The sequence below is a fragment of the Gopherus flavomarginatus genome, chromosome 10 (assembly GCF_025201925.1).
Source record: "Gopherus flavomarginatus isolate rGopFla2 chromosome 10, rGopFla2.mat.asm, whole genome shotgun sequence".
NCBI classification, from domain to species: Eukaryota; Metazoa; Chordata; order Testudines; family Testudinidae; genus Gopherus; species Gopherus flavomarginatus.
Window position 1 is genome coordinate 4,544,391 of NC_066626.1, and position 10,881 is coordinate 4,555,271.

A 10,881-nucleotide genomic window follows, 5' to 3' on the forward strand; every position below is an offset into this window, starting at 1 on the left:
GGCCAAATATTGGGACTTTCCCTATAAAATCGGGACATCTGTTCACCCTTGTCCTCTCGACCACAGAAATTGGTCAATAAAACACCTACCTTGTCTCCAATATTCTGGGACCAACCTGGCTACATGAACACAGTGACTTGTCTTAGCTGATGCAGCCAGTCAGTAGCAGAGTTGCTCTCAAACGAACTACAGACCAACAATTATTCATAGGAATTATTCAACAATTATTTCAGAAGAATTGGAATGTTAGAGAGGATCATGAACTTCTCCGAGACAATTAATTGAGAGCAGCATTAACATTGGTGAAACATATAACTGGTTGTGACTTATTTGCTTGGTCATAAAAGAGAACAACAAAGACCAGAGTTTCCTCCTGTCAATAGCCCCTCCTCAGCCATCAAGGTTGAGACTTGAGGGGTGGGAGGCTAAGGGTTCTCATCAAAAAGCCCTAAAATGGCACAGTCACCACTGAGGGGATCACTCTCAGAGCACTATTCCAGTCTCACCTCTCTGTGAGGGCCTCCACAAACCTCCCGGCTCCCACTGCACACACAGAGCTTCTGGTGGTAGGAGGAGAGCAGAGGAAAAGGAGAAAGGAAGTAAGAAGAGAAAGGTAGGAGGGAGAGAGAAAAGGGAAAACAAAAACAAAAAGGAGAAACCTCAATGTCTCCAGTGATTCTAAGGGACTAAGTCCTAGGTCGGAAATAAAATGCTGCCCCCACAAGCTAGTGTTTCCTTTCCTAAAAATCAGCGGCACCTGATGGATCAGACTGAAGAGGTTCCAAAACTTTCGGAGGCTCTTACCTTCTATACAGGGACGTATCTTTTCTGGCAAAATCAATAAACAAAAAGGAGACAACTCCGAAGAGGATCCTCCTTGTGCTCACTTTTCTCCTGAAAGCTAGAGTCTTATTTTACATTGCTGAGGTTTGTCATGAGATTCTGCTAGACTGGTACTGAACTAAAGGTGGAACTGCGAGTGACGGTGAAACCCATAAGGCTTCATGGGAATATGCTCATGACTGTATATATGATAGAACTGGAATATATTTTATGCTACACATGCCATGTAACATATCTACGCAAAGGTTGTGATCTACTGAATACACTCCTCCTATTTGTATGCATGTAGCATTTTTGTACTTGAAGCTAGGAATACTGGCTGTATACTAGCTTGATTTCTAAGTAGCCTCTGTAAAGCATTTGAGTAGCTTCTTGAGAAAGGAATATGCAAGTTGAGTGTCCAATCAAGAAGCACTTAAGAGACAATGGATCTCGGGAGGCTCCAATCCACATAAGAAGTCTAGACCAGGACGTTCAAGGTAGCAGGTGTGCCATGGCTGCTGCCTGTAAAAACGGAGTCATGCAGGGACCTGTGACTTGCCCATGTGACTCCAAAACTCCATCTTGGAGCTGAGCTTTGCATAGGAGAGAGGAGGAGGTCTCCACCCACAAGAGACAGTCTACTTAAACCCCTGGGAGACCCCTCCATTTTGTCTTCAGCTGGCTAAAGAGAGAGCCTCTCCACACCCAAGGATACCCGAAAGAAACTGAACAAAGGACAGTAACTACAGGGGTGTGAGTGATTGCTGGACCCAGACCAGAAGGAGACCAGTCTGTAAAAGGAAGCTTACTGGAACTGGCAAGTTTATAGCTGTATTCAGTTTCTTAGACATAGACTTGCGTGTTCTATTTTATTTTCCTTGGTAATTCACTTTGTTCTGTCTGTTACTACTTGGAACACTTAAATCCTACTTTCTGTATTTAATAAAATCACTTTTTACTTATTATTAACCCAGAGTATGTATTAATACCAGAGGGAGGGGCAAACAGCTGTGCATATTTCACTATTAGTGTTATAGAGGGCAAACAATTTATGAGTTTACCTTGTATAAGCTTTATACAAGGTAAAATGGATTTATTTGGGTTTAGACCCCATTGGGAGCTCGACATCTGAGTGTTAAAGACAGGAACACTTCTGTTAGCTGCTTTCAGTCAAGTCTGCAGCTTTGGGGCAAGTAATTCAGACCCTGGGTCTGTGTTGGAGCAGACAGGCGTGCCTGGCTCAACAAGACAAGGTGCTGGGGTCCCGAGCTTGGTAGGGAAAGCAGGGGCAGAAGTAGTCTTGGCACATCAGGTGGCAGCTCCCAAGGGGGTTTCTGTGATCCAACCCATCACACTGTGCATAGCACAGGATGTGTTTATTGTCAAGGTGGTACTGTACTGTGGCTTTAAAAAAACACCAGGCCAGGTTCTCAGCTGCTATAAATCTGCATCATTGTATTGACTTCAACTGAGTTGCCTTACACCAGTTGAGGATCTGGGTCACTGGGTTATGCTTGATGTCAGCTCAGTGGTGAGATATATACAAATGATCATTTAATTTATTTGCAGGGTGCTGTGATGACCTGGTTGTGGCTAGAAGTTGGTTTCTAACATAGAGATAATTATACTTATCTCTTGGAACAGCCTAGCCATATGCCAACTTAGGAGAACTCAGGATCTCAGCTTGGACTATACTAGTAAGAATGGAAATGACTTCTAAAGGATCATGAAGGGAATCTGAGCGTTTAAGTAGCTTCTACATGAATTCTACTAAAAATGAGGCAGCAGCTGTGGAGAAGTCACATTGGTTCATTTCAGCTCTCATGTCCAAGAGAATAAGAACAGTAGGCTGAGGATACAAATACTATTAGTTGGTCACAACTACAGCTAGTTGCAAAATTTCATCAAAATTTGTTTTTTTTTTACCCCAAATTGCAAATTTTGTCAAATCAGAATGTTTTGAAAAACATGTCCATTTTAATGAATTTTCTCCGCATCCCAAGAAGCATTTTAATAACGTTGAAACATCCAATTTTTACATATTGAGACTAGAACATTTTCATTTTTCAGTTCAAGATGACTTTTTCAAAAAAACCCTTTTTTATCTAAAAACATTTGAAAGTTTTGAGATCGAAATGGGAATTAAATGTTTCAGTTTTATTGAAATGAAACATTTTGATTGACTCCCAACCTTTTTTTTGAATTTGGTTCCGCTGGAGATAAAATATTTTGTTTTCGTTCCATTTCAGAATGGTAAAAATGCCCAAAAGCACAGAATTTCCTGTGATGTGGTAACTTTGGGTCCTGCTCACTGATGGTGCAATGAAGTGACTGCAGGACGTACATGCAGAGGTTCGGTACTGCCACTTATGACCAGAGCCTAATGCAATGACATATTACTCAGACAAGGATTCACATGGATCATTCTTGAACTAAATGTTTCCATTTTAAAATACTGAGGTGGCCTCCAACCCTCTTTTAGGAAGCTTCTGTCGCTCCGGCCCATGGGGGGAGAGGGGTGAATGGACAGAACTTGGAGAACTGCAGAGTGACCTTTGCAAATGTCTTGCAGCACAGTTTCAAAGTGTTGGGCTGGGTTTTAGCCACGTGACGCCCATTCGAGGCAGTGGGGAAGTGGGCACTTTAAATCCACTGCAAACTCTTGAATACTGCTGGGTTCAATCACTGACTTCTCTGCACCAACCCAAGAGGAAAACAACTCACTCCACTAAAGCCACCAGAATTACACCCAGCATGTATCTGGCCCAGTGAGTTAACCCTCCCAGCTCTCAGCCTTGACAACGCTGCTTTCAAATGCAGACAGGCGCCCTGGTTTCACAACAACGGAGACTTGCAGAAGAGACAGAGGGGGTGTGTGGTGTAACAGCTAGGGCTGCTTTGCCAGACACTGTGGGCTGGAAATCCTATCAGGAAGAGGCAGCAAGTTTCTTACTGGGACATGGTTTCTTGGGTAGCGAGGTGGAGCCAGAGCTCTGTGAGCACAACTCGGCAGGATTTCCCTGTCCCATGGGACTGCCTCCTCCTCTCTGTCCAGCCCTTCGGAGAATGTGTTGAGGGAAATAAAGGTGAAGCTCTGAGCTGAGGCCGGGCATTGTTAGTAAAACTGCAGTGCCGTGAGGCTGCATCTTCTTCAGCGTCGATGGGTCATCACAGGCTTCTGCAAGGCACCAAGACACTGAACTGAAAACCTCACGGCTACAGGATCGAACATACGAATCTCATTCGCCCCAGGACTTGCGCAGTTTGCTTTCCATTTCCCTTCTCCCAAGCTGCGTGCCTCTCCTCCTGCAATCTCCACTTGCCATGGGCTGCCCTCACTGCCCCTTCCAGAGCAGGAGATGAAGCCACCAGCATGGCTTCCGGGGGAGACGTACCCCTGGAAGATACAACTGCCTCCTTTCATCATGCCCATGTCATGGTCTCGTGTGTGCTGCTGACCTAGTCACATGCCTTGAGATCGGCTCTGCACTCAGCAGCTCCATTTCTTGCCTAGCGGGCTCCAGTGACTGCACACCGGAAAGGGCGGGCAGGCTGAATCACACCACAGAGTAGTGGTTGCTGATCTCTGGGCATCATTGGTGTCTCATAGGTTTCAGCAGTGGAACCCCATGGAGGCACCATGCATATCTTGACCAACATTAGAGGGGTGAAATACAGTTTGCTAAGACTTCTGTGCTAATTTATTGATGTAGCAAAATGCCCAGACCCTATATGGCCGATTAGCAAGAACTCTAAGCAACCCTCCGCTCCTAAAGTGCAGAACAGGACCCCCAGCTGCAGAAACGACCTCTTTGCACACCTCTCCCCCACACACTCAGTTGCTGCACTGAGCTGAGCCAGACCAGAGACTGAATATAGCCTTGAAATGTGGCCCATCTTCATAACACCAAGCACGAGAAATGACTTCAGGAGAAGCTATTTGCTAGGGTTAAAAATTCAGCCACTGATGGGTTTTTCCCCCTAGCCTCCCACCATAGCCAACCTCACCTGGCCTTTGAGACTCCTGAGAACCACAGGTATAGGGCCAGTGAGGTTTCTTGGCAAGGAAAATGTCCGACTGATTCATGGCTGTGCATCCGGACAGCCCCTTGTGAGCCTAGCACTGGAAGCTTTGGGACCACCTGTATCAAGTTTGCTCCAAGAGCCCAAGCTAGCGTATTGACAGAAGAGCTCTCTCAGGAGGTCAGGTATTTGTGGGAGGGGAAAAACATGTTGGAGCGCTATGACCAGTATTTAGGATAGGGACTATGGAGTTCACAGTGCTGCTACGTGAGGCCACCTGACATTGTGACTGTGGTCACAGCAGCTCAGGCTGTTGATGAGTCTATGGATTAGACTTGGTTCACACCTAAGTTAGGTCAGCACGTTGCCCTGTGGTAGGCCACACTCCTGCGTGACATCGCCATGGCAACCTAACCAACACGGTGGATGCAGCTGTGTTAACAGAAGAATGCTTCCGTCGCTGAAGCGCCTGTCTGATGGGGAAGTGGTGTCCTACACTAATGAAAACCCCATTTCTGTTGGTGTTGGCTGTGTCTATACCACTGCGTTATACTGGCCTATACACCGACAGAGCTATGCCGTTACAGCCCCCCTTTACTGTACATGTACCCATAGGGTTAGATACCCATTATGATTCTTTTAAGCATGTTGAGCTTGATTGATTGGAACAGGGGTGCAGGAAGGATTAAACTGGAAGCCACGTCTCCAGCTGTGCTGAGTGGGAAATCGAGGCCTGGGGCCTAACTCTTTAGAGTGCACGCAGCTAATCATCCGAGGTCCCTGGAGCGCACTATCAATGCCTTTTGAACAGGGTTCTCTCTTCGTTGCAGAATATGGCCCCGAGGAGAACGCAGCAGGTGGGGCAGGGAGGCCGTCCACGGAGCAAGCCTACATCTCCAAGGTGGTTCTGCTGGGGAGCACGGCCATGGGAAAATCAAGCACAGCCTTCCGCTATGTGAAAAATGACATCAGGGAATCCATGACCACTGTGGGATGTGAGTGAGTGGCAGCAATGACCAAATCCTTTGGTGTAACGCAAAGGGCCTGATCTGCGTCTCCTTTGTAGCAGGAGTGTCTCTGCTCAAGTCAGCGGAGCTACGCTAGTGTGAAGTTTGGTTTTGCTTAAGCGCTCAGGCCAAGCAGAGAAGCAGCAGGACGTCACTCAGGAGGCAGGGTTAGGGGCTCCAGCTGGCAGCTCTGGCGGCTAATGGAATATGACCCAACAGACCCCAACTTTACAGCCCGTGAGCACGGGGTTAGTTGGTTTCTCAGCTCAGGCACAGGATTGACAACTGAGATACGAAAAAGTCTGGTTAAGGTAGCGCAAGCTGTGCAGGCTGATGTGCCCATTTTAAAAGCTGGGCCTTGTCTGATGCTGCTCTTCAGAGCTGGGTCTTTAGGCACCAACCTAAGAAGCACGTCTGGGTGTCAGAAAAACAGACGTAACACTCTGTTCTGCCCTGTTTGGGACGGAGGACAGAGGACGTATGACAATGGAGCCTCCAACAGATGACATTTAAAAGGCTATCTTCCCAGACTCCCAGCAGCTCTGCCCATTATATCGCTCCACTCAGTCTAATCACAGCACCTCATCTAGCCTCCCCAATGTGATCAGCAAACCTGCCTTTGACATTTTCCTGGTGTTTCAATAGAACCCACTCACACTAAAACTAGGTGAAATTTCAGCTGAAGATTTTTACTGAAAAAGCTGCAGATCTAGGGACACCACCACATTTTATGGGGCGGTGCAGGAGGGGGACATGTTGGGGGGGCACTGTGGGGGTTGGGGCTGCCAGTGGCTGGGGGCATGCTGGAGGTGTTGACAGGGGTCGAGGTTCCAAGAGATTGCAGGCGTGTTGCAGGGGGTGGTGGAAGTCTATCATATCCCCCATTATCCGTCTCTTTTAGAAGGCAAATAGTCGCAGTCTTTTCAATCTCTCCTCATACAGAAGCTGTTCCATCCCCCTAATCATTTTTGTTGCCCTTCTCTGAACCTTTTCCAATTCTAAGGTATCTTTTTTTGAGATGGGGCGACCAGAACTGTACACCCTGTTTGAAATGTGGGCATACCATGGATTTAGCTAGAGAGATTCCTCTCCTAATGATTCCCAATATTCTGTTTGCTTTTTTGACGGCTGCTTCACATTGAGTGGATGTCGTCAGGAAACTATCCACAATGACTCCAAGCTCGCTCTCGCTCTCTCTCGTTATTATGCTAAGTCCATACACAAGGCGGCTATAAATTATGTCAAGTCCAGGCCTCTCCTTGCAGAGCAGTAACAGCTAATTGAGACTCCATCATTTTATCTGTATAGTTGGGATTGTATTTTCTAATGTGCATTACTTTGCATTTATCACCATTGCATTTCATCTGCCGTTTTCTTGCTCCTCACCCAGTTTTGTGCGATAATCGGCATTGGGCTTAACTAGCCTGAGTGATTTTGTGTCGCCTGCAAAGGTTGCCACCTCACTGTTTACCCCCTTGCCCAGGTTATTGCTGGGTGTGCTGCACAGCGCTGGTCCCAGGACAGATCCTTGGGGGGCCTCACTAGTCACCAGTCTCCCTTCTGAAAACAGACCATTCCTTGCTGCAAGGCATGCTGGGAGCTGTTATTTCCGCCCTTAAGCGTTGCCCCCTTACCTCAGCCAATCAAAGGCCAGTTCACCTTCCCCTGGAGCCTATCGGAGCCAGGCCAGCCAATCGATCACGTGACCGGCGGCTCCCTCTCTGTAGCGTGGGGTGGCGGGCTGTGTTCTGACCCCGCCCCCAGTGCTGGTTACCCAATAGGGGCGGGGTCTTTCGTCGCCATGGAGACAGCGTCAGGGCCTGTGGGAGCCGGAGGAGGCGCGGTTGCCCCAGGGGGCCCTCGCCCCGCCCGGGATGCGGCCTGGAAACCGGGCGGGGCCGAACAGGGACGACGCCTTGGGCAGGTCCCACCCTTGGGGGACGGAGGGAGGAGAGAGCAGGGGCGGAGCAGCTCCCCTTGGGCAGGGCCCCCTGGGGGGGCAGGATCCCATCCTGGGGGAGCAGAGGGGTGGGGCAGGGCCCCCTGGGGGGGCAGGATCCCATCCTGGGGGAGCAGAGGGTGGGGCAGGGCCCCCTGGGGGGGCAGGGGTCCCATCCTGGGGGAGCAGAGGGTGGGGCAGGGCCCCCCTGGGGGGCAGGATCCCATCCTGGGGGAGCAGAGGGTGGGGCAGGGCCCCCTGGGGGGCAGGATCCCATCCTGGTGGAGCAGGGGGTGGGGCAGGGCCCCCTGGGGGGGCAGGGTCCCATCCTGGTGGAGCAGGGGGTGGGGCAGGGCCCCCTGGGGGGGCAGGATCGCATCCTGGGTGGAGCAGAGGGTGGGGCAGGGCCCCCCTGGGGGGGCAGGATCGCATCCTGGGGGAGCAGAGGGTGGGGCAGGGCCCCCTGGGGAGCAGGATCCCATCCTGGGAGAGCAGAGGGTGGGGCAGGGCGCCCCTGGGGGGGCAGGGTCCCATCCTGGGGGAGCAGAGGGTGGGGCCGGGCCCCCCCTGGGGGGGCAGGTTCCCATCCTGGTGGGGCAGGGCCCCCCTGGGGGGGCAGGATCCCATCCTGGGGGAGCAGAGGGTGGGGCAGGGCCCCCTGGGGGGGCAGGATCCCATCCTGGTGGAGCAGAGGGTGGGGCAGGGCCCCCCTGGGGGGCAGGGTCCCATCCTGGGGGAGCAGAGGGTGGGGCAGGGCCCCCCTGGGGGGGCAGGATCGCATCCTCGGAGAGCAGAGGGTGGGGCAGGGCCCCCTGGGGGGCAGGATCGCATCCTGGGGGAGCAGAGGGTGGGGCAGGGCTGCCCGGGGGGGGGGGCAGGATCCCATCCTGGTGGAGCAGGGGGTGGGCAGGGCCCCCTCCCTGGGGTGGGATGACTCTATCCTTGGGGGAGCAGGGGAAGGGGCAGGGCCCCCTGGGGGGAGGAGCCCATCCTGGGGGAGCAGGGGATGGGGGGAAGGGCATTGCAGGAGTTAGATCTCCCTTCTGGGTGCGGTGGATCATCTCAGGGAGGAGTAGGAGTGGTGATGGGCCTTGATGAGGGGACCTGGCCCTGCTTCCGTGGCCCACTGCCCAGCTGGAGCCACACTCCTGGGCTGTCCTAGCAGTCAGTCTCCTGTGGTGCTGCTGGTCACTGATGTTAGGCCTTACCCATACACCTGGCACACCCTTCTGCCTCACCTGGGAGGCTGGGGCGCCCTCCAGTGGCTCCGTCATATAGTTTCTAGGAAGCACACTGGGCTGTGCAGTTACCTTCCGTATGACAAGCGAGGCCTGGGGTGCATTAGGACTGGCTGCTGGCCCATCACAGGAGAAAGTACCTGCATAGTCCCAGGGTGCTGCAGAGGGAAGCCAGTCTGTCTTTCTGTTATATTTCCAGGGTGCCCATTGCTGTCGTACCTACGAACCGTGTTCAAGTGACAGCATAGGCCTCATAACCCTCTGTTACACTGTTTCCTTTGTGCATGCCCAGGCTAATGTAATGGCAGATTTTCCTTGCCCGTGACTGACATTGCTGCCTGTCAGCCAGCACATGGTGGCATTCTAAGTATAAGGAGCTGCAAGCAGTCAGCCTTGTCCTAAATCCCCACTGACCTTCTGCCAGTGAACAGTGCAGTAAGCTGGCTTGTGTGCACCACTACACTCCAGATATGTTAAAGATGCTTATGTGTAAGCATAACCTGAACTCAGAGCCCCATATCACACCATGCCAGACTGGCCTCATAGGCATTGCTGGTCATTATAAAGGTCGTTTAATTTCCACATAAATCATTCCAATTACCTTGGACTTGAATGGAGGGTGGGGCTGGGACTTGCATGTGTGGCTTGTCCAAGCAGCAGCTCACTGACCATAACACATTCCCATCCGACAGTGCATCTGGCTAAGCATTCAGCGGTATTCTTGGGATCTTAGGAAACTTCCTGAAAAAGGGGAAAGTAAAGATCAGGTGGCTGTGGGTAGACACATCCCTCATCCAAGGGAGTGAGTGCGAGTGTGGAGCCATGGAAGCTGTAGAAGAATGGACGGTGACTGGCGCAGATGTTTGCACTGGAAAGCTATTGTGCCAAAAACTGTTAACTGGGAGGGCAATGGGGGCCAAACGTTAGACGACATGACTCTAAGCCTGTCAGTTTGTGTGTGGCAATTTAACGGTGTATAAAAATAATTAGTGACACGGTATTAAGCAGGGTTTCTCAAATGGGTCACCGCTTGTGTAGAGAAAGCCCCTGGTGGGCCCGGCCGGCATGTTTACCTGCCCCGTCCGTGGCTCCGGCCAATTGCAGCTCCCACTGGCCGCAGTTCGCTACTCCGGGCCAATGGGAGCTGCTGGAAGCAGCAGCCTGTACATCCCTCAGCCCATGCTGCTTCCTGCAGCTCCCATTGGCCTGGAGCAGTGATCCATGGCCAGTGGGAGCCGTGATCGGCCGGACCTGCAGATGGGGCAGGTAAACTCACTGGCCTGGCCCACCAGGGGCTTTCCCTACAGAAGTGGCGACCCCTGTTTGAGAAACCCTGGTATAAAGGGTCACCCTTTGCCCTATACGCTGCCTACATGCAGTAGTTTCTAAAGAGAGGGACAACACAGTCAAGCGTCAAGCCTCTTAGGTATTTTGGAGGTACAGGAGCTCTGTTGTGGAGCTAGAAAGGTCTCCTGGGGCTGCTTGTTAGATTAATCACACAGGTGAGTCTTCCCTAGAAATAGCCCCAGGTAGAGCTCCTGAAAGAGTCTAATCTGATCTTCAGTGTGACCTCTGTTACCTGGCATAGAGCAAAAGGAAAGGGAAAAAGAACAGCTGCTGTGGGTGGAAGGCTTGCTGGGGAACCAGGGCAGAGAGAGACAAGGCTGACTCCCTGGGTCATTGCCAGGGTAGGCCAGGAGAAAAGGGCAGACAGGTAAAAGAGAAAGGACTTGCCTATGCCTGGGCCTTGGCTGGGGTTGGGACACTCTGATGTTAGCTGGCGCTGGTACAAGCTGTAGTTCAGGTTGTCTTGCACATGACATACTGACTAGTTCCTTCATATGCAACT

At 51.4% G+C, this 10,881-nt stretch overlaps 1 protein-coding gene across 1 annotated transcript in view; it reads left to right on the forward strand.

Annotated features, from left to right (window-relative positions):
* LOC127030279 (tubulin polyglutamylase TTLL13-like) overlaps nucleotides 1-10,881 on the forward strand; it is a 195,500-nt gene that overhangs the window by 9,434 nt on the left and 175,185 nt on the right.